Source organism: Cupressus sempervirens, chromosome 1, assembly GCF_028749045.1.
Source record: "Cupressus sempervirens isolate cs-2001-9-10 chromosome 1, ASM2874904v1, whole genome shotgun sequence".
Lineage (NCBI taxonomy): Eukaryota > Viridiplantae > Streptophyta > Pinopsida > Cupressales > Cupressaceae > Cupressus > Cupressus sempervirens.
Window position 1 is genome coordinate 859079241 of NC_143118.1, and position 22887 is coordinate 859102127.

Genomic DNA, 22887 nt, shown 5'->3' on the forward strand with positions numbered 1-22887 from the left:
AAAGGTTTTGGAAAAAGATAATGAGATCTTGAAGTCAAAGTCATCAGTTTGTGATGTTGAATGTGGTATGAGTGAACCATGTGGATTCAATAAAAATGATATAATCAAAGCTTCTTTAGGTAAGGGGGTGGCAAATGAAGGTAAGTGCACATATCTAGGTATGGATGGAAATTTTCAAGAGGATAAAAAATGTTGTTTTAAGAAGTAATATTGGTTTGAGGATAATGAGAAAATGAGTTTTAAAGGAAGTAGATTAGGAAAGCATGGGCAAGGCATGAAGGAGCCCATCTAGCCCATTTGGAGGCCAAAATTTGAAGGCCTTGGATTTGGTAAGAGACATTGATTCAATATAGCAAATATGAAGATTTGAAAGAAATCAATTGAAAGAATGTAAATTGTTCTCATTGTCATAGGGAAGGACATTTAGTTGATAAATATTGGGATCTTCACCCTTGTCATATTTTTGGGATGAAGAGTCATAGTGAAAAGTTACGTTGGAATAGAGATTGCAATGGAAAATCTATGAAAGGTTGTATTCATGTTGATTATGGATAGATTGATGGATCATGTTAGCAGAAGGTCACAAAGATGTTAAAAAGGTTATACAAACCTTAATGTTTGCATGTCAAAAGTGATAATGGTGGATCAAGGTTTTGATGTTTTAGTGAAGTAGTTGATGACTACTTGTTCTAATTGACATATGGAAGTGTCATGAGTCTTCTCTTATTAGAGAAAGAAGGGGAAGATCGAGCCTTGCGATCTCTCATAAAAGTGAGAAATTAATAAATAACTAGTTGATTTCTATTATAAGTGTTATGTGGGTCTATAAGACTCTAGTGGTGAGAAGTTTCATTTGTGAGTTGCATTAATCAAGTTTGACTGCCTAGAGATTGAATTATGAGTTTCAACATCAAGGGGATGTGTTAAGATAAGTGATGCTTGAACTCATTATTCCAGCATAGTTATCACTGTCACATGTATTAAAGATGTTAAAGATTGTTTGTGAACTATTTGTTTAACTGTTGTTGAGATAAAGCATTATGAATGCATGGTAAATTCGTGAAATATAAAATAAGAAAGAACATTATGATTAGAGGTTGCAACCTTTATAAAAGACTCCATAATGTATTGATTTAAAATAGCCTTCCATGTGTAATCATCATGAGAGATGAATAAAAATGTTGCTAATTTGTCTCAAATCTTTTTATCTTGTGTGCTATGTTTTTCTCCTATGTTTTAGAACATACAAATATTTGAAACCCTAATATCCTACATTATAGTTCCAAATGGTGTCTTTTAGTGATTGTATAATATCATTGATTTTATCTAGATATCATTTATATTATTAAATTATTTGTAATCTTTTCGATTGTTCAAAAAATCTTTAGTTTATTTAATTTATTTTTTAATTACTACAATGCAACATTTTATCTTATAAACAATTTAAGCCAATATCAAATATTTGAATGTTGTTGGACGCAGAATGGACTTTTATCTTTTTATATCATTTTATTTTTGTTTACTACTTAATGAAAGGTTGGTATCTATAGCTCTTCCATATTATATTCAATATCTTGCATATAGGATCTAATAGTTATTTAGGTCAATATGTGCAAGGTGTTAGTTTTAGGGATGTCTTAGGCTTTGATTGTTAAAAATTATTTGTTGTTACTTATAATACTTGTCACCTATAAGCTAACACTTTGTCATTAGTTTTGTGGATGACTCAAAACTCTTAGTCTTTTGTATTTTAATTTTGGTTAAAATTTTATAGTTTATAATGATAGAAGCAAACATGTTAATATTTTGTTTCTTTTTCTGTGTTTTATATTTATGGGTAATTTTTGTTACTATTGGATGCATAGTCCTTAGATTATATTAGTTTTAAGTATGGTTTTAATGTGCTCACATATATTCTTTAAGATCAAGACCATTTTCTTTTTTACTCGATCAAAACAACTGCCTAAAATGAGGTATATATTTCAAAAAATTAAATGATGCAAACTAATTAAATTTAAAATATCTAATATATTTTTAATTTTATTTAATATCTTGATCTAGATATAATTTGTAATAAATTATACTATAGTTTGATTGTAAGAATAAGTTAATTAGAACTTAACACTATTTTAATTTTTCTCATATAGATCGTGATATTTTTATTCAAAGACAAACTATGAAATCTTATTTAAATATCTAATGATGGAGAGAGAGATCCTACTATGAAGAATTAGGCTTCCCCATGCCACTTATAGCGAAACCCATAAAAAAAAATATAGTAATTTGTGCATCATGCATGATGAAGTCTAGGACATTATGTGAATCCTTGACAAGTTAACATGTCTATATACCCAGACAACATATTCATTTATTGAAATTTTTAATATCAATATCCACAATTGCATTTTGATAGCAATAGTATACTTTGTATATTAATCCATTTATAAAATATAACATTTAAATTTATCATATTAAATTTGAGAAAGACTATTCTCAAACAAAGGTTTTCATAATGACTATGATTCATTTATCCTAATTATTTAAATTCTATTTTATAAAGAAATATTTGATATAAAATATTTGATTTCCATCAGCTGCATCATCCACGAAAGATACAGCCACATTTTTAATAAATTAAACTAAAATTGATATCCATGTAAAAATTTACAGTCCAACTTAAAAGCTAATATAATGCAGACACGTTATAGACTTTCCACCACATAAATCATCCATAACACGTATTTTTCAAACAAAATCAGTTCATGCTACCATCATATCAATCTATACCATAAATCATTTGATGGAAAGTGAGGGTGTCCCACAAAGTACTAAATTGATAATATGTACTTATTAAATGCAATAAACGCAATGTAATTCACACAATTATGCACCAATACCAAGTCTCCCCGGCGACCAAATATTCTTTGAACATAGATATGCAATCATCTACCCTACCATAGATTTAGTTTATGTTCAGCTGATTGCTCAGTTGAACCCACGCACAGCTTGTCTAGGCTGTTTTTAATTTTTATATATTCCAAAGGGACGGACTTGAAACTGATGCCAAGCACAAGCAATCACAAGGCAAGAGAATATGAATGGTCTTCACGCAGTCATGGTGCCTTTCCCTGCGCGGGGGAGCATCAATCCTATTCTGAATCTCGCCCACCTTCTCTCTTCCAGAGGAGTTTTCATCACTTTTGTCGACATGGAGAACAGCTGGTACAAACCCATGTCAAGAGCAGCTGCAGCTGCCACCTCCACGTTTAGGTTTCTCACAATTCCAGATGCATCTTCCAATCTTCGCGAGTACATACTCGCATTGGAAAATCATGGCCCCGTCTTGGAGCATTACTTACTGCGCAGCTTATCGGATGGAGCTCCTCCCATCACCTGCATTATAACAGAGAATTTCATGCCTTGCACTTATCAAGTGGCCAACAATCTGGGAGTGCCCCGAGTGATCTTCTGGACAATGTGCGCCGCCTCTTCTATTGCTCAGTGCAACGCCAACTTTCTCGTCTCCCGTGGCCACATTCCCATCAAAGGTACATATATATTGCTCTTCAATTTTAGTTTTTGATAACTCCAATATTTTTGCACTGACGTCATGCTTATAATGGCAGTGGAAGATTTGAAGAAGGCGGATAAAGAGATAACTTGTTTGCCTGGTAATCTTCCGCCTCTCTTGCCCAGCGATCTCTTATCCATCTACCGTGCTGCGGACCCATCGGACGTCGTGTACCAGACCATTCTTCGTCAGTCAGAAATTCAAAATGAGGCAGACTATGTTCTTGTCAACACGTTTGATGAGTTGGAGTCCCCCGAGTCTGTAGGCGCACTGTCCTGCAATGGCTGCCCTGCTTTGGCAGTGGGGCCCGTCTTTCTTCCCAATTTCTTGGAAGGGAGAGACGTGAACGGGCTAGCGAGTATGTTTGAGCAGGAAGAGATCTGTCTGAAATGGCTGGACGCCCAAGAGACGGCTTCGGTGATATACGTTTCATTCGGCAGCATCGCCGTGAAATCGAATGCTCAGCTGGAGGAGTTGGCAGTGGGGTTGGAAAAAAGCCAGCAACCTTTTCTGTGGGTGTTACGAACTGATGTTACAGGAGGCAAGCCCGCAAGTCTCCCCGAGGATTTTGTATAGAGGACTAAGGATCAGGGGCTGATTGTGAAATGGGCGCCGCAGGTGAAGGTGTTGGGTCACCCTTCTGTAGGAGGGTTCGTCACACACAGCGGGTGGAACTCGTGCTTGGAGAGCATGAGCATGGGCGTTCCGATGCTCGGATGGCCGTCTTTCGCTGACCAGTTTCTGGACTGCCGGTTCTGCAAAGATGTGTGGAGGATTGGCATCGACTTTGAGGGAGTTGATGTTGATGAAAATCTGCTGGTTGAGAGGGAGGAGATTGAGAAGGGCGTGAGGAAAGTGATGGAAGCGGAGGAGCTGAGAGAAAGAGGAAGGGAATTGAAGCGAGCGGCATATAAAGCGGTTGCCGACGGTGGGTCTTCTTTTCGCAACCTGAACAGGTTTATTCATGATATGACACAACTTTGCGATTCACGAGCTTCCTTTACAAAGCAGTAGCCACGGAAGCATTTCGTCGCTCAGCTATCCCTATTAGTGGCATCTCCTCATCTGATGCAATTTCTTCCCTACTCTACATTGGTCTGCTTAAATCACAATCATTAATGTTTGATTTTTAGACTACTGAAACATTTAGGATTGAGTGGCGTTCTCTATATAAGCTATTATTTCATCTTTGTAATAACAGTTGTAAGCTCGAGTATACCAAATGTTTGGCGTGCAACATTTCCTGAATAAGTACACCATTTAACTAAATATTCAGAGCCCTAAAGTCCTTTAATTTTAGTTTCAAGTAATGAGACAACGGTGGAGCCATGAAAGCATCGCGTCGCTCCTCTATCCCTAGTATTGGCATCTCCGTGTTTCATGCAATATCTTCCGTCACCTGCATTAACACTTGACAATTACTTAATCATTTATAAAAATAAAAGTGATAGCAAATGATTTACGTGCTATATTAAGATATGCTAATTTGTCTTTTAACCATCGTGACTTTGTAAAAAGAGTAAGTGCCCCAAAGCTAACTATTCGAAACCCTAATATTCCTATTTTTTGGTAGTTTCAAATAATGTTTTGTGCGAGTTTGTTTTATGGTTGCTTTTCAATATCACATGTATTATTATATTGTTCATAACCCTATTTGATTATCTAGTCGAACTTCAATTTCTATAGTTTTTCCTTGTTATATTGATTTATTTTATTTTATAATAATTTTTATTTATAATATTAAATGCTCAATATATTCTAATATAGAAGAAACTTTTATCTTAATTTATACTCGATGGAGGACCAATATCTATAACTCCTGCTTATTATATAATAGCACTTCATCCTATTAAAAAAATTCTTACTTAGACTATTAAACCAATTTCTGTCTCAAAAAGAGTCTTACATTGTGTTGAACATAAAATGTGTTTTATATTATATTATATATCATCTTTATTTATTATTAAATTAAAGGAGGTGCAAGAGATACATCAATAAGTCAAGACTTGATAGTATAATGAAGATTTTTAACCAGACATTTATGTTGAAGATGTGCCTTATTATATTTTTTTGAGGTCATATTCAACATGCATTTCAATGCCACGTTTTCTTAGGATGATGTCGAAAAATTGAATAAAGAAAATATCTATGGTTTTGATTTTGATTGCATGTATGGTTGATGCTTGTCTATCAAATGTTGTGACTTTTGTTGGAGCAAGAACAACATTCTCTTAATTCTTCTCTCTTGTGAGCATAGTACAACCAAATTATCTTACAAGACATATGAGCTTACTTTGGATGAAATATAATATAGAATCTTGCACATTTGAATCCATTGTCTAAAATCCAAAAAGAGAAAAATGAATATTAGTTAACTTTATACACAGGAGAATCAAACAAGGTTAAGAGTAACAATTCTAGAGTCCAAATAGATCTAGGTTTCAAGCAATATATTTTTTACATTGTGCAATTAACTATATAACATTATAAATGTATATTAAGCACAAATTTCTATCTAATCTATGTACATATAACTATTGATCTACACAAAATAAGATTATGTTACCATACTATTGATCATCAAAATCCCCATAAGACTACCATACTATAATCTATGTACACATACTATTGAGCACCAAGATCCCCCCAACACCCTTAGTGGACACTTCATTGGGAAATTAAGGTCACTGTATTTAGCTTGTGTCCATGCTTTCATGAATAGTTGGTGGTTTATGCTTCCTACCTGAGGCCATGTGACTCTTGCAAAGTGATCTTGTATCCTGACCTCTCTTTTTTGGTGAATATGTACTTAATATTGTAAATTAATAGAGAAGGTGTATTCAATTTTTTTATAATAATACTAAATTATAATATATTTGAAAATGCATGCATTTAAGAAGTAACAAAAGTGACAAAGTAAAATAGAAGAAGAAAAATTACTACATGAATTCTAACATACTTTGAAAAGTCAAAATAAATTGATTAAAGTACCATCAAGAAATTGGTAATCTTTAAAATTACAAACATGCATTATTTAATATAAGACTAAACATTCTTATTTATTAGTGATTTCAAATGAAAAGTACAAATTTCACCATTACAATAAAATTGAATTTAATGAATACAATCATTACAAATTGCATGTATAAGTTTTTCATAAAGTAAATTTCTATGGTAATTAGTTTCCCTTCAATATGTTTTTTATTAGAGTAAAATTTGTTTTATAGGGACTAGAAACCCAAATTTTAAACACCATGAATAGTCACTCTACCAAAAGATAAACGAAAACATGACAAGAGAAGAATGAGATGTCAAAAGATGGATAAAAATTTGGGTACAAACACCCCTAACTAGAATACAAAACCTAAACTAATTTTTTGTTTTTCGTAATGACTTCAACACTATTATGATCAACCTTCCTAACAACATTGTCTAGAGTGGTAATACCCATACATTTTCTTCATATTCGCGTGGAAGATCCCAACAAGTTTGAATGGGTGTTAGTTTCAATGTACACATCCTTAAAATATAAAATGAAGAGTTGTTGTTAACAAGAGACTAAATTAATCAAAAACTAAAATAATTAATAAGAAAATAATTTGAACTAAGTTAGCAAAAACTAAACTAAAACTACAACTAAATACTTAAATTAATTAATAGAAAACTAACCAAAATACCAAAATTGTATAACAAAAAAAACAAATCTTATAATTGAACCCCATGTTGGTTATGTTTCTCCTTAGAAGAAATTAATTTCTCAATTAATTCAAACTATATCAAAGAGCATGATTTTCTTGTAACTTAAATTCATCAAAAAGAATGATTTCACAATAAATGAATATAAAAATATGACTCTTCCCCTTTGCAAGAAGCAAGATAAGATAGAAAGCCATAGTTGATAGTATATTGAAAAATAATTATCTATAATATTTTATGTATCCATATTACGGAGATTTATATATAATTATGTGTCATTACATATACAAAAATAATTTCTTATATTTAACTGAAAAATAACCAATCGTGTTGAAATTCTAGACCATGGAATTTATAAAAATATCAAACTATAAGTAAATGCCTTCAATTTATGGAGAGGCATCTTGAATTCACTTTGTAAAAACACTTGAAACCTAGTCCATATGCTATAGTTCTCAATATAGAAAATTCCCATATTATTTCCCATGCATTAGACATAAATAGTTATAAAATATATGTCTTTATATGTACTTAATATTGCACCACCCTTAAATAATGCACCAAAGAAATATACAAGGTACCAAAAAGGAACAAAGCTCAATAAATTTTAAAAATGACTTCTTTAGGAAGAGATCAATTGCCACTTGCTAGATCATATCTTTGATTAAAAAAATATGTGCAACATGAAGATTTTAAAGTCTTAGTTTATGAATTTAAATTTTCCTCAATCCAATGTACTATTGATACAGAAGAACAAAAAAATAGAAAAAAATGAGCAAAACCCTGAGAGAATATGATACTTATATTTAGCATGGTTTACCATAAATGTGGTTGTACATGTATATTATTTAATCAAAAGTGACTCTATAATGGTAGAAGAACAACATTATAAAGACAACCCATAACATAGAAAGATGATGAGTAATCAGTTGGAGGAAACAAAGAGGTATTTGTTGGACTTCAACCCAACAAAGGCTACCAAAATTGATTGATATCCTTAGGATTCAAAAAAAGGCAACAACTAAAAAAATTAATAATATAATTTAAAAATATTTATCTATTTTGAAAGCATGATTGCCTTCTCTATTACCTATGCTTGCATAATTAATATTTTATTATTATTTACCAAATCTCCATTGGAAAAGTTGTTTTTTTTTTCCTATATGACAAAATTTATCTTATGTAAAACAAAAAATTCTTACTGATGATGCAATGCTTGCACTAACCAAATCTCATCGTCCTCATTTGAATAGGCAATCAAAAGGATTTTCAACATTATACACCTTGTGACCTAGTAACCAAGAACAACCTCTCAACATAAAACCTTGGAAAATAATAGAAAGAAGGAAAAAAAAATCATCTTTTGAATTTAAATAATAGATCCTTTTTATAAAACATACATAAGCTAGATTTTTTGAAAAGAGTGCATCGACCAAATCATAAGAAAGAGCATCACACAAACTCTCTTTCCATATTCATATGATCACAAACTATTGTTTTTATCTTTTCCTCACTATGTATCTTCGTTAAAAATTTACATGCATGATGAAAATGGGAAAATTTCCTTATAAGTACCACACTTGAAATAGTAAAATTCATGAATTGGGTCAATTTCTTGAGAAGTATTGCACTTCAAATTATGGTGGAATTTCTTTGTTTTGTAAACATGAAGCTAACACTTCACCTAATCATCTCTTTAAATTTTGTCCATTTTCATGTGTATGCTCATTTGTAACTAGAAACTTTTTATTAACAGCTATGCAATTATTCAATTTATATGCTAGTGGGAGTGAAAGTGGAAATTTTAATGCATGGTATTACATTAATTGCTTATAAAATCAATGAAGTGGAAATGTTTTTTGTTAAAGGTTATTGAATTCTATGTTTTAATTATATGTTAATTTTATTTCATTAGATATGCTAATGACTCTCAAGTTTTTACAAAAAAGCTATTTTTTAGAAGCAAAGTTGATGCCACTGTAAGAAACCTCTTAGATTAATGTAAAATATTGTGTTATCTCATGCATAAAGAATATATATTAGACAACAAAATATGAAAAATAAATAATAAGATGAAGAATAGTTATTCTGGTTTGAATTATATTGTGCATTTTTATCCAAAGAGAATAGCGAAGAGGAGATAAATAGAGGAATGCCTAAGTATGTTACAACTTGCAAATCAAAATTGTCTTTTAAAACTTTATTAGCATATCTACCATATATGATATCTTGTAATCCTCTAGTGTTGACTTGTTTTCTTGAAGTAAGCTCCTCTTAATCATTTTCTTTTTCCTTTACTTATGTTAGAGATGTTTGCACAATGTAAATTTAATATTATCCTTTGTATTTTAATAGTCATTCATTGAATTTTTTGAGTTAGCTTTTACTTTATGATAATTGATCATAGAGTTTGATATAAAATATAGAAGAAAGACTTGACATAGGCAAATGCAAAAGAAATTTATTCAAAAATTATGAATCATGAAAACCATACATCTACCATAAATGAAATTTAAAGTGATTGATATTTTTTATTACTTTTAATGCATTAACCTTCCATAATTAAATTTTGTAAGAAGAACATAAATAAAAGATATATGCTAGAATTTGACTCTATAAAAAGATATAACTAATTTTTTATATCCATACATCTACCATAACTTATTCTAGTTTAAGCTAATTAACCTATATATTATCATTTCTTAGTAGTAAAGATATTTATTTGGACATATTGTTGTCACTAAATGATAATATTATAACTATGAATATTCTATGGTAGTGATGATACCTCCATGCTCATTAAATTTAATACTAATATCATAACATTGCTTGTTGGCAACGTGGTGAGCACAAGACATGAAATTTACTATTATAATGCATGTAATGGGAGGAGTTCCTTCTGTTAAGCTGCAGAGCAAATGATGTTCCAAGACAAGGCTAAGGTCTTCCATTGCAAGACTATTTGTATCTAATTGCGTCCATTTTATATGAATTATTATACATTATATCAACTTTTAAATAAACCATATTTACTATTTTATTGAAACACATGAAGTCCTTGAATAATATATGTTATTGATTGGTATGATGGGTATCAATTATTGATTGATAAATATAAAGAATGGTTTAAGTGGTGATGTCCAAAAGTTAACAAGTGCCACGTAATAGCATGTACTTGCCATAAATGTATTGTAATAGAAATAGTTATTCAATATTAGTATTATAATTAATTAATATAGTAGATGAAAGATTTAGAAATAGATAAATAAATAAATCATTCTTTATAATTATGTAGTATAGTATTATAAAAAATATTCTAAAATAAAATAATACAGATTAATGTTAGTTCATTTTTAAAAATGAGAGGACTATTTTGTTAATATTTTTGACCATGCACTATTTATAATAAAATATTAAACAAAATATAATATATAACATGTTATTTAATCAATAGACAAATTGGGATAAAATTAATAAAAGATAAATTTGAAATAGTAATGTTATATATGATTTTGAAATGAGAGAAAGTAAGTATCAACTAATAAAAAGGTAGATAAAATTAATTATCAAAAAATTATAAATAATTTCATGAGAATAACAAATTAGGTGAAAATATAACAAAAAAAAATTAAGCAAAAATATAGCCAAAAATATAGCAATATGGTGGAGACCTCCGCAAAAAGGGGTCTTATAAGACAAAATCAAATGAGCCAATCATGATTGAGAGAAATAATTTTAATAATAAATTATATTAATAAATTGTTATTAAACTGTATGAATATTTGATCAATCAAAAAATAATTCACAATGATTGGTGTACAATTTTTAAACTAATTGAGCAAAAGTGCAAACTAAATACAATAGTACTAGCTTACAACAAGTACAATAATGTTATCTTATTTTAAGATAATTTAATTATATAAATCAGTTTTATAAATGTTTTGTTTTTCAAAATCTTAGTAAAATACCTTTTTTTTATAAATGAAATGCTAAATGTGGTTACCATTATCATGAATGATTCATTTGTTTAATATTAATCATCTAGTTTGTGATTCATTTGTGTATCATTAATTCTCTTAAATACATAAAAATTTAGTAGTTTCTAAATTGATTTTGTCCTGAGCGAGTTTGACATTTCTAATTCTTTAATGTTCAATAAGAATTATATTATTATTTAGTATTTTATGAAACTTCTCTTTTTACTAATGGAGTTGTTATTCTTATATAATTGTGTGCTTTTTATAAAATTAATTCACATCATATCACATTTTAATATACTATATTATTATTTAGTATTTGGTGGAAAGTCAATAATGTTATGATATTTTAAGATAATTTAACTAAATAAATTAGTAGATGTAAAGTTCGATTGAATTTTATTATTATTTTTTATCAAATATTTATTTTAAATATGAAATAGAAAATATCATTATCATTATTATTATCAGTGATTCATTTGTTTAATAACAAACATTTATTATGTGATGAATTTGTTTAATATCAATTATTGTACATATATTAATGATATACATAATTAATAATTAATTTTGCTTAAATATTCCTTGATCTTAGCTAACTAGAGATCTCTAATTCTTTAATTTTTAATTAAAATTTGATTAACAATAAATTACATTATTGTTTAGTACTTTATTAAACACACTTTTTTATTGATGAAATCACTTATTTTTATTTCCATATAATTGTGCACATTTTTTTAATAAAAATTACGTCACATTGTATCACATTTTAATATACCATGTTATTAGTTAGTATTTTACGCACATACTTCTTTTTTATCGTTAATTTAAAAACATAAAAAATTGAGCGATAAGTGTTGGAATTCTTTAGAATAACTGAGAGAAGGGGGGGGGGGATTGTGTGGTGGGGGGGGAGTGAATCAGTTATCTAAGGTCTAGATGTACAATTAATTTTTTTCACAACTTGGTGAACCCATATCCATAAAACATTTTCATCATGCATGTATCCATTAGATTATGCAATTACTTAAACTTGTAGGTTACCATCAAATCAATTTGTAGAAATGTAAACCTAAAACTGAACAAATTCAATAACACATTTGACATAATGATTTAATTTGGAAACCCGATTTGGGAAAAACCACCCGTAACATGCTACCCATTCTCACTCTTCTGAAGTGATGCCCTATGAAAGGCCAACCCTATTAAAGGTTACAATGCACACTGTTAAATGTAACCTGGTCAAAGGATTTCAATCACCCATTTAGGAGTGAGCCTTGTTAGAGGACTTCAGATCATTCATTTGGAATGTCACCTAGTTAAATGATTTACAAATGACTATTAGGTCAACCTTAATCCAAAGGATTTACCCTAGACTAATACAATTATTAGAGAGTAATAGTAAGGCTTGATCTAATAACAACTTACAACACACTTGCAAATTATAGATCTCTGTTTCAATCCTCCATTCTACTTGGCTTTCATACACTTCAGCTCTATAGCTTGTTTACCCTGCAAGAATTCATACCCTTAAGCCTTCTTGCTTTGTTTGCCAATGTAGACTCTTCTCTTTGGTCACTGAATGAAGCAATACCCTAGACTCCTTATCTTCCTTAGGTTCTCACACATGACAACCCTTGCTTCTGACCAACCATCTCTATAAATAGAGAATTAGGATCTTTTGTCATTCATCTTCCATCATCCATTTTAGGGTTAGGTCAGATTAGATAGGATTCAATGAATCTACCCCTCATTTCATTTCATTCCCTTCTAGAAACTTCTCCTTCAATTATCTTTGAATTCACCCTTAAAATAGTTCACCATGAATTCTGTGCCACCAGCTCATTAACCTTATCTTCCACACGGTTCACATAATCTAATAAACTAAACTTGTCAGATTATATTCATTAAATTCTCAGTCTTTCTCATAATGCTAACACTCGACATTAACTAGCTTTTGATGCTTGGCACATACTGCATTTCTCGGTATCCATTGTCAAAACACTCAGCATGAATTAAAGTTTACTGGTGCTCAGCGTTAACTAAACTTTATTCAGCTTACACTATTTCACTCAGCTCACACTATTTCACTCGGCTTACACTGTTGGCCTAGTTTTTCACCCTGTATAATTTTAATACACTCTATAGTTAAAAACCCATTAGTCCCATGTTAAAGTTGTGAGATATGTTAAAACCCTAGGTGAAATTATTAAAATTTCATAAAACCCTTATTATTGTGCCCTAGTTTCCAAAACCATGGAAACTAGTATTTTACAAAAAATTACACGTGAAGCTTTTATCCTAAGGTTTTATTTGTACATTTTCCCATATTTATTTTTAAGTTACTTTTCTGAAATTTAAAAATCCTTTGTTGTAAACCTTTTCCTAATTGTGGTTTTACTTTCATTATTTCCTCAGTACTTTACAAAGTATTTTAACCACTATGGTTTACTTCTACCAACTGTTGATCTTTTGAAGATCAATGATCAACTCATGCCCTCATTGAGAATTTTCTCGACCTTTAGCAAATGCGGGAAAGTGCCTATTTTCCATGTATCACTTCCTGATGCTAAGCTCTTTAATACACTGCAAAAAATTAGAGGTATCAAAATATTCTCAGAGTTGTCAGGGGTTGTCAGAGCACATTGGAATTTTGAGAAATTTCATTGGTCAAGTTGAGTAGTGGGGTCACTTTTTGGTATTATAACATTGCGCCATTAATCTTGGGAAGATCTGTGATAGGTGTATTACTGCTTCATGGAAATGTGCAAACTTTACTAATGTAGTAAAGCACCCTAATGACACATGTACTCAGTGATGTCCTACATCCCTAGTTTGAAAAGGTTTGCAGTATGATCTGTATAGTTGGAAAGTGTCAGACACCCTAGAGAAAATACATAATTCTATTGGTTGACCTTGCTGACTAGGTTGTGAAAAAGGTAAGATGTTTGACATCGTTGATCTTTGAAAGATTAACGAAAGGAACTTCATCAAAACATGAAAATGACTAAACTTTAACTAATGCAGGGAAGCACCTATTTGTTGCATGGGCAAGTAGGGCTAGTCACTCAAAGGGTCGCCTAGTCACGACCACCCTTAAAGATCACACACTAAGCTTTGACTGCTTAGGAGTGATGTGGGGCCTTCTTTTCGCACTGTTGTGGAGCCCTCAGACGTTTCCATTTCTGTTCTCTTCTCTGTAGTAGTTCTGTGACTCCTCACTGACTCTAAACAGTTCGAGTAACAGTCACCGCTACACTTTAATTTGAATTCAATTTTTGAACTCTCCCGCCCAATACTCTACCAATGCATGGGTTCATGTCCAGACTAGTATAAAACAAGACATGGCACGTAGAAAAATATTCACATTGCTCAGTGCTCACAAAGTCAATCCGCTCCTCATAAGTCCATTTTTTTTCCCACAGCGATGCAAATTTTATATAAATTACATTTTTGAAATTAAATACTTGAAAAATAATTTTATTTTCAATTATTTGTATGTAACATGGAAAATCAGAAATAAACTAATCAAGGCCCGTTCCTTGAAACTAAATGCTACTATTGATGAAACCCAAATGAAGAACATGCACACTAAGATACAAGAATGAGACAAGATTTGAAAGGGAATTATTTCTTACGTATTATTCTCTATTTTTTGATTGCTTGCATTACATGCTAAAAAGGTTTCATTCTTTTGGAGAAAATTGTTATAAAAATGGTCTTGCTTCATGAGAAATCACCTAAGTTATAGAAGCAAACATCTTCTTATACATCCCTGGTTTTGTATGTACAACAAAATTTGAAAATTATAAATATAATAATTATTATAAAAATATTTATATCTATTATCATTATTATTTTTACTATATAATTTTGTAATTTATTAAATATTTGTATGTTCTAGACTGCTCTTTCACTATATTGTTCAGTTTTTTTAAATATTCAATATAGATGATATCGAATAGTTTGTTTCTTATCTTATCTTTTCATATAGAATTCAATATATATGTGGCTAATTCATTTTGTTTAGGTATTTCTTTATTAGAGAATATTTAAACTTTTAGAAAAATAATTGTGTCTAATTGAAAACATAAAGTTATTGTGGCCTAATCATGGTGGATAATGAGATGGAAAGAGAAAAAATGGCAATAAAAGCAGTAGTTGGAAAAAATATTATTTTCAAATTGCATGTTTTATGTCAACTAGAAGAATGAAATGTGATAACATTAAATTATTTATGATTTTATTTCTAATATAAAAGTATGTGACAATATTTTTTTTTTACAACTTATAAAGAACATGTGCAACTTGTAATCATATTCTAGATTATTTTCTTAAATAGCTAGGTAGATTATTCTCGTTGAAGAATTATTTTTATGCAAGAAATAAATAGATAATGAGATGTATTAAACAAATCCTTAGACTTGTGTAATGAATGTAATGTTTTATATAGATTGCTACATGTGTTTTACATATTTATATCACATATTTGATAGATGTGTTGTCATTGATGTCATCATATTTCTTTGTTTGTGATAGTATCCATGGTGTTTCTAGTGAAATGTTTTATTTGGTATGACCATTATATTAAGGATTAGATGCAAGAAATAGACAAATTTTTTTAGAGGTATCTATAATCGGCTCATGTCAATTTATTTATGTCAGCATGATAATTTGAGGGAGTTATGGGCTATTGATCAGAGGCCAATATAGGAGGTTTGGGAGGAGATAGTGTTTATATCTTTTCGATCACTATGAATCATGGATGAAATATTTTTTCTATCACTAATCTATTGGCCTATTTGGGATATGAATTTATGACCTTAGGTCAACTATTTCATGATTTGGATGCTGCCAACATATATTTCTTCAGTGATAGAGGTTTACATTAGTATTTTTTGTGAACAATCTAGAGATGGTGGCGACTTATGAGACAAAGTTCTAGTTAGATAAATTGAGACAGGGCTTGAACTGATACAAATAAGAACCATCAAGATCATAAATTAATATCAAGTTGAAAGAACATGTAGGAATAAATTTATGAGAAGTGAATTCAAATGGCTTTTGAATGGAGCCACAATTTAAGGTACGCAAAAAAAGGGAGCAAAGAAACCAAAAAACACCAAGATGTATTGGAAGAAGAAAGAACCAATACAAACCCAAAAATAAGTGCTTGAGGAGAGAAGGAAACAAACAACCTCAAATAAGAAACCAGAAAAGCCATAGAACCAACCATAAAAAGTCTAGGAGGGTAGAAGTACTAGAAAAGATAGAGAAACAAAACCAACAACACCCTCACATGTAGGAGGGGAAGAAACCATATAGTTAAGATGGATAGAAAATAACCACCAAAAAGAACCACCGTAGAATACCAAAAACTCCATCTATGTGAGGTATAGCACAACAGAATAAGGAATTGTAAATACCTCCCCAAAAGCCAAGGAGAAGATCAAACAAAGAAGCTAGAAATAGGCTTGCAAAAAAGAACCAAATCCACTAGCCATGAAAGGTCAAAGTATTAGGAGAAGATAGAGAAAACAATAATACATCAACACAACCATTGAGAAGAATGAGCACCCACTAGCCATTAATGAGAAAGATGGAAATCCAACACACAAAAACACACACAAACATATTGAGCTAGCAAAAAATCCAATGCTAATCAACCCAAAAGGTAAGACTCCTAGTCTTGCCTTCCAACACACCACTATAAGATGAAGAAGAACACCTATGAAAAAAAATACTTGCCACCAGCAATAGGCCATCTAAAAAAGATGAACCATCACCTCAATAGGACTTCTAACTCAACAAAGTTATGAGACAAAGTTGTTTTGGTTATTGCTATGTAATTTCATGGTGCCTATTCATATCTACAAATCATGTTTATATTTTTGTTAAAAAAGAACATTTATTGGTGTAATCACATTTGAGGATTTTCCTGTTGTGTGTTGTTGTTCTCCATGCTTTGGTCAACCTAATGGTGTATCATGTTGCAAACATCAAGATATGATTTACAAAGTCATTTACATTTAGTATTTGCACTTATTTAGTTAGCTTTAGGTTAATTAAATATTGCATGACATTGTATTCTAAAGTTAAAGTAGACATTTAATTTACCCAACATGATATGACTCATCTGTTAGATTTGATTTTATGAGTTAGTCATATTAATCAAATACCCTTCTCATGAATATATGTTATACCAATACTATGTATGTGTATAAAGTTTATAAATTTATATTAAAAAATTCTTTTTTTTTTCATCACATCTTTTGAAAATGATTCAATAAAATTAAATACATATATAGAATTGAAATTTATACCCATCTTATGGTGTTTGGTAAAAATGAGTTCTAAAACACATCTCTTCTCCTAGTATCTATAATATTTTATTTTAAAAAAAGTTCACCTCAAACAAAATTCTTGAAACTTTAACCTAAAACTATCCTATCAAAAAAGATTGACATGGTAGCCTTAAAAATTATATGGGTGAAATGTCATTACTACCATGGCCATTCACATATCTAAAATGGAAGATTTGAGGGATATTTGGTCTTTTCATATGGAGTTATCAAAATTTACCATGTTGAAAAGAATTTGAATAATATTAATTTTAAAGTTTGTAGACCATATTTGAAAGTGATTTAAACACACTAGAGAGAATTGATGGAGAATCTCATAAAATAAACATAGAGATATAGAGAGTTATCACGGTGCCAAGGAAGATGACCATGCAGAAAATAGGAATACCCTTCTTGCCATTCTTACATTTCAAATTTGTGAATTTACCTCTCTTTTTCTTTATTTTCACTTTGATTCTCTAGAGCTATACTATGTTGTCTACAAGATGGAAAAGGGTTTGGACATCCATTAGAGGACAATCAAGTCAAATTTAAGAAATAATTGTCACCAACATGCTATTGTGGTCTATTTTATTATTGTTGACTATAGTGATATAAGATATATAAGAAACCATTTGTGTGATATGAGATTCTTGGTTATAAATTTTTTCATCCTTGAGGATATGTACATTGTGTTCTATGGTTAGCATTTCCCATTCTCAACCATACTTATAATGAAGATAAAACTAATATCATCTTTCCTTTTATCCTCTCTCTAAAACACTATTGAGAGATGTGTTATCCCCCCCCAATACTAGAGATTAGTGTCTATCCTCTACTAACATGTCTTTAATCATGCCCTTCTACTAGTAGGAGCTTTACCAACCCCTAACTTTCTTGTAATTCTAAAATCTATGTTCATATCAAGCTTATTAGTAGTAAACTACTTAAAGAAGCTAAAACCGCTACCCACAAGAATGAGGGTAAATATGAGAGAAAGACAATTAAATAAAACATGAAGTTTTTGCATAAGAATTTGTTTGACACTACTTGCACCAAGTGGAAAGCCCCAAATATAATTTCCTCTACCACTAAAGCTAGAAAACCCATCTTTAAGGGGAAATGTTTCACTTAGCTTGATTGGGGGTTGGGGGGGGGGATAATGAGGGAATATCCAAGGAATGTAGGTCATCTAGAATTAAAATTCAAAAGGGAAAGGATAAGTTAGCTAAGGAGGAACAAGTTCTAGAGGATGACTAGAAGTATGCCTCTAAAGATTGTGAAGAGACCAATGACAACAAGGATGAGGATTACAACATTAAGAAAGAAGTGATGGGAGATTATGAAGAAGAAATGTCCATATAAATAGGTTCAATTTAGAAGATAGTCAAGTGGTTTCTACAAACATGTTTGAATTTAAGACACATATTAAAAGCTGTTATAGTACACTTTTTATTGTTGATGAGGAAAGTGATGTAGTGATTGAGTAATGTTATACTATCGATCGACAAAGTGTTGATGTTCACACCATGGACAGTCATATGTTCGGCATGGATGCAACATTGTCTTATAAAAATCTATTATTTGAGTTTGGAGTTGATCACTCACCTAAGTGGAGTTGGGCTCATCTTTCACCATCTATAAAGATTTAGTTTGATGTTACTGCAGTTGGTAATGTTCCCGTGTCCATGGATTTTGATGTGGCTACACTTATTATGGATAAAGTTAGCATGAGTGCATATGGTTCTCATGTAGGTACATCTCTTCAAGGGAATTTTTATTAGTATTCTAGTGCAGTATATATTATATGGGTAAGGATGAAGATATTTCTTGTGAGGTTTTCTTCTAAAGATATTCTAACTCCTACATCATGAGCATAGGTTTTGAATGCTACACTACAAGTTATGTTGTTGGTCCTGATGATGTTAGTGGTATGAATTTGGTTGAATAATGATAGGGATGTCACATACAACTTCATTCAGGGTCTAGGTGAAGTTTGGAGTTCATTGTGTTGCTGGATTGTGTAAGGGCAATAAATCTCGAGGAGGGAGGACTATAATGTCCCTATTTTTGTGAGCATGACGTGATGTAGTGATTGAGTAATGTTATACTATCGATCGACAAAGTGTTGATGTTCACATCATGGACAGTCATATGTTCGGCATGGATGCAACATTGTCTTATAAAAATCTATTATTTGAGTTTGGAGTTGATCACTCACCTAAGTGGAGTTGGGCTCATCTTTCACCATCTATAAAGATTTAGTTTGATGTTACTGCAGTTGGTAATGTTCCCGTGTCCATGGATTTTGACGTGGCTACACTTATTATGGATAAAGTGTTGGGTGATGCGACGCGCTCCCTTGCCCATAGGTGGTTAATTATGTGGTGTTCCATGTTCACTAATAGTCATGGCTTTTGGTGCAACGGTAAATGGGCCCTACAATTGGTATCAGAGCCTGGTTTTGGCCTGGTCATGGGTTCAAATCTCCCCGGTGCCATCCTGACCCGCGTAAGCACCTGGTATGCGCGTCGAGGGGGAGATTTTTGGGTGATGCGACCCGCTCCCCTGCCCACAGGTGGTTAATTATGTGGTGTTCCATGTTCACTAACAGTCATGGCTTTTGGTGCAACGGTAAATGGGCCCTACATAAAGTTAGCATGAGTGCATATGGTTCTCATGTAGGTACATCTCTTCAAGGGAATTTTTATTAGTATTCTAGTGCAGTATATATTATATGGGTAAGGATGAAGATATTTCTTGTGAGGTTTTCTTCTAAAGATATTCTAACTCCTAAATCATGAGCATAGGTTTTGAATGCTACACTACAAGTTATGTTGTTGGTCCTGATGATGTTAGTGGTATGAAGTTGGTTGAATAATGATAGGGATGTCACATACAACTTCATTCAGGGTCTAGGTGAAGGTTGGAGTTCATTGTGTTGCTGGATTGTGTAAGGGAAATAAATCTCAAGGAGGGAGGACTATAATGTCCCTATTTTTGTGAGCATGAGAATTTTAGGGATTAACCTATTATTGCGATACTATTTTTGGAAATGTAAGATAGGCTAGGTGATTGAGAGGGGGAAGGGATGAATCAGGAACCAATAAAAATTATATTTTTATTCACTAACTAAACATTCACTGATCTAATTACATGCATAAAATATTAAAAGCAATAAAAAATTCATAACACTTGACATAATATTTGTTAACCCAAAAACCTTCCAAATAGAAAGTAAAACTGGGGTAGGGATTATATGCAAAAGCTTTATTACTGCAATATAAAGTTAGCTTGTTAAAGCTTACAATTGGTCACTTCTGGTGATCTTCCCTATTAGGAGTAATAAAGAATATTAGGTCCACCTTGTGGAAGCATTTACCACATACAATAAATTATACACTTTGTTAGGAGATTTGGAAAAGACTATTAAGTCTACCTTGCTAAAGGATTTCACTGATACACCTATTAGGATGAAGCAATTGATGATCTTAGATCTATAACTTGGTTTTCTGAATGAGATTCATTTGAATCAATGATCACCTAACTATGATAGATAAGTCTTTGTGGTTTCCCTTATACTACTTGTAACCTTCTTTAATACACACTCATGCTTCTTGTGCTTTGTCTCATACTCTCATTTTTTGGATATGATACAATGCATTACATATATACCAATCCATTTATTTCTCTCTATATTTAGCTACAATACCTAATTCAAAGAATCTTCATACTCTCATTTTTTGGATATGATACAATGCATTACATATATACCAATCCATTTATTTCTCTCTAGATTTAGCTACAATACCTAATTCAAACAATCTTCACAAATAAGATTCCTTTGAATCAATGATCACCTGACTATGATAGATAAGTCTTTGTGGTTTCCCTTATACTACTTGTAACCTTCTTTAATACACACTCATGCTTCTTGTGCTTTGTCTCATACTCTCATTTTTTGGATATGATACAATGCATTACATATCTACCAACCCATTTATTTCTCTCTAGATTTAGCTACAATACCTAATTCAAACAATCTTCACAAATTTGACTAGCTATTGAAACTTGGGTTCTAAAGACAACTCTCTGATGTTCTAATACTCAAAAAACATTGTCAACACTTGACAAACTTTGGTGCTCAGTTGACATTGAAGCTCAGTCCATACTAATCACTTTGAGTAGGAGGAACTTGGTTAGCACTTGATCTTTTAATGAACATTGAAGAGCTCGGTAGATACTGGATCACTCGGTTGACACTACAAGGCTCGGTCAACAGTACATTCTTCATCACTTATGCTAAAAGACTCGGTAGAATCTGCTATGCTTGGGTGACACTACACTTTTCCATTGTAGTTTGGTAGACATTGCAATGCTCAAAAAACACTGGAATCCATCTTCAATATTTGATAGACACTATGAAGCTTGTCATGAATTGTAATTTGCCTGATTGACTTGAAATCAGCTGAAACACTTGGTTTTCACTACTAATAGTATGATAAGCTTGATAGCAATTGTAGAGCTTGGTAGCCGTGTAACCAATTGATTAAGTGTTAAGTCACTTATAGACAAATGAAATGACCATGAGGTCAACAGTCTCCCCTTTAGCATTAGTGACAAAAAACACTTAACATACAAAAAATTTGAATACTCTAAATACAAGTCAAAACTCCCCCTATTAACAATTTGTGATTTTAACTTGGTTTTGACTGGTGTTTGCTGATGTAGCTCAGTAGCTTCTTATTTTTATTTTTATTTTTCAAAATTTCTTTTGTAAACACATTTACATCTTTGTACATCTTTCATACATATTGTACATGGGTTTCCTTCCTTATTACAACTCCCCCAGACATATATCTATGGAGTATGATAATAAAACTCCCCCTTTTTGACACAAATGGCAAAAACTACAAAAAAATAATAATTTACAAGCTTACACCAAAATGTGAAAGAAAATCATTGTGTACCTTCAAAATTATGGATATTTTCTTGTCCCAACTTTCTTGTAGTACCTTTAAACTAAGCAATGCAATTTGTACTTTAGCTAATAGCTCCATCATATGATTTGCTATAGAAAAGTTGTTCTCATGGATCAATGTTTTTGCATGTGCTATATTTTTCTACATTGCATCCATGTCAAACTATAGAAGTAATGGGGGAAACCAAATTCTTGGAGAATATTAAGAAAAAAGGGTTTCTTCGTCCTTCCATATGCTTTTCCAAAGTCAAGTAGTACAATGGAAAAAAAATTCACATTAGCTTTAGCCTAGTGGATTTCTTCTTGAATAGTAATGATATT

General features: G+C 31.3%; 1 pseudogene; it reads left to right on the plus strand.

Annotated features, from left to right (window-relative positions):
* Nucleotides 1–3094: 3094 nt before the first annotated feature.
* Nucleotides 3095–4585, plus strand: LOC149580550 (UDP-glycosyltransferase 85A1-like; annotated as a pseudogene).
* The last annotated feature ends 18302 nt before the right edge of the window (nt 4586–22887 follow it).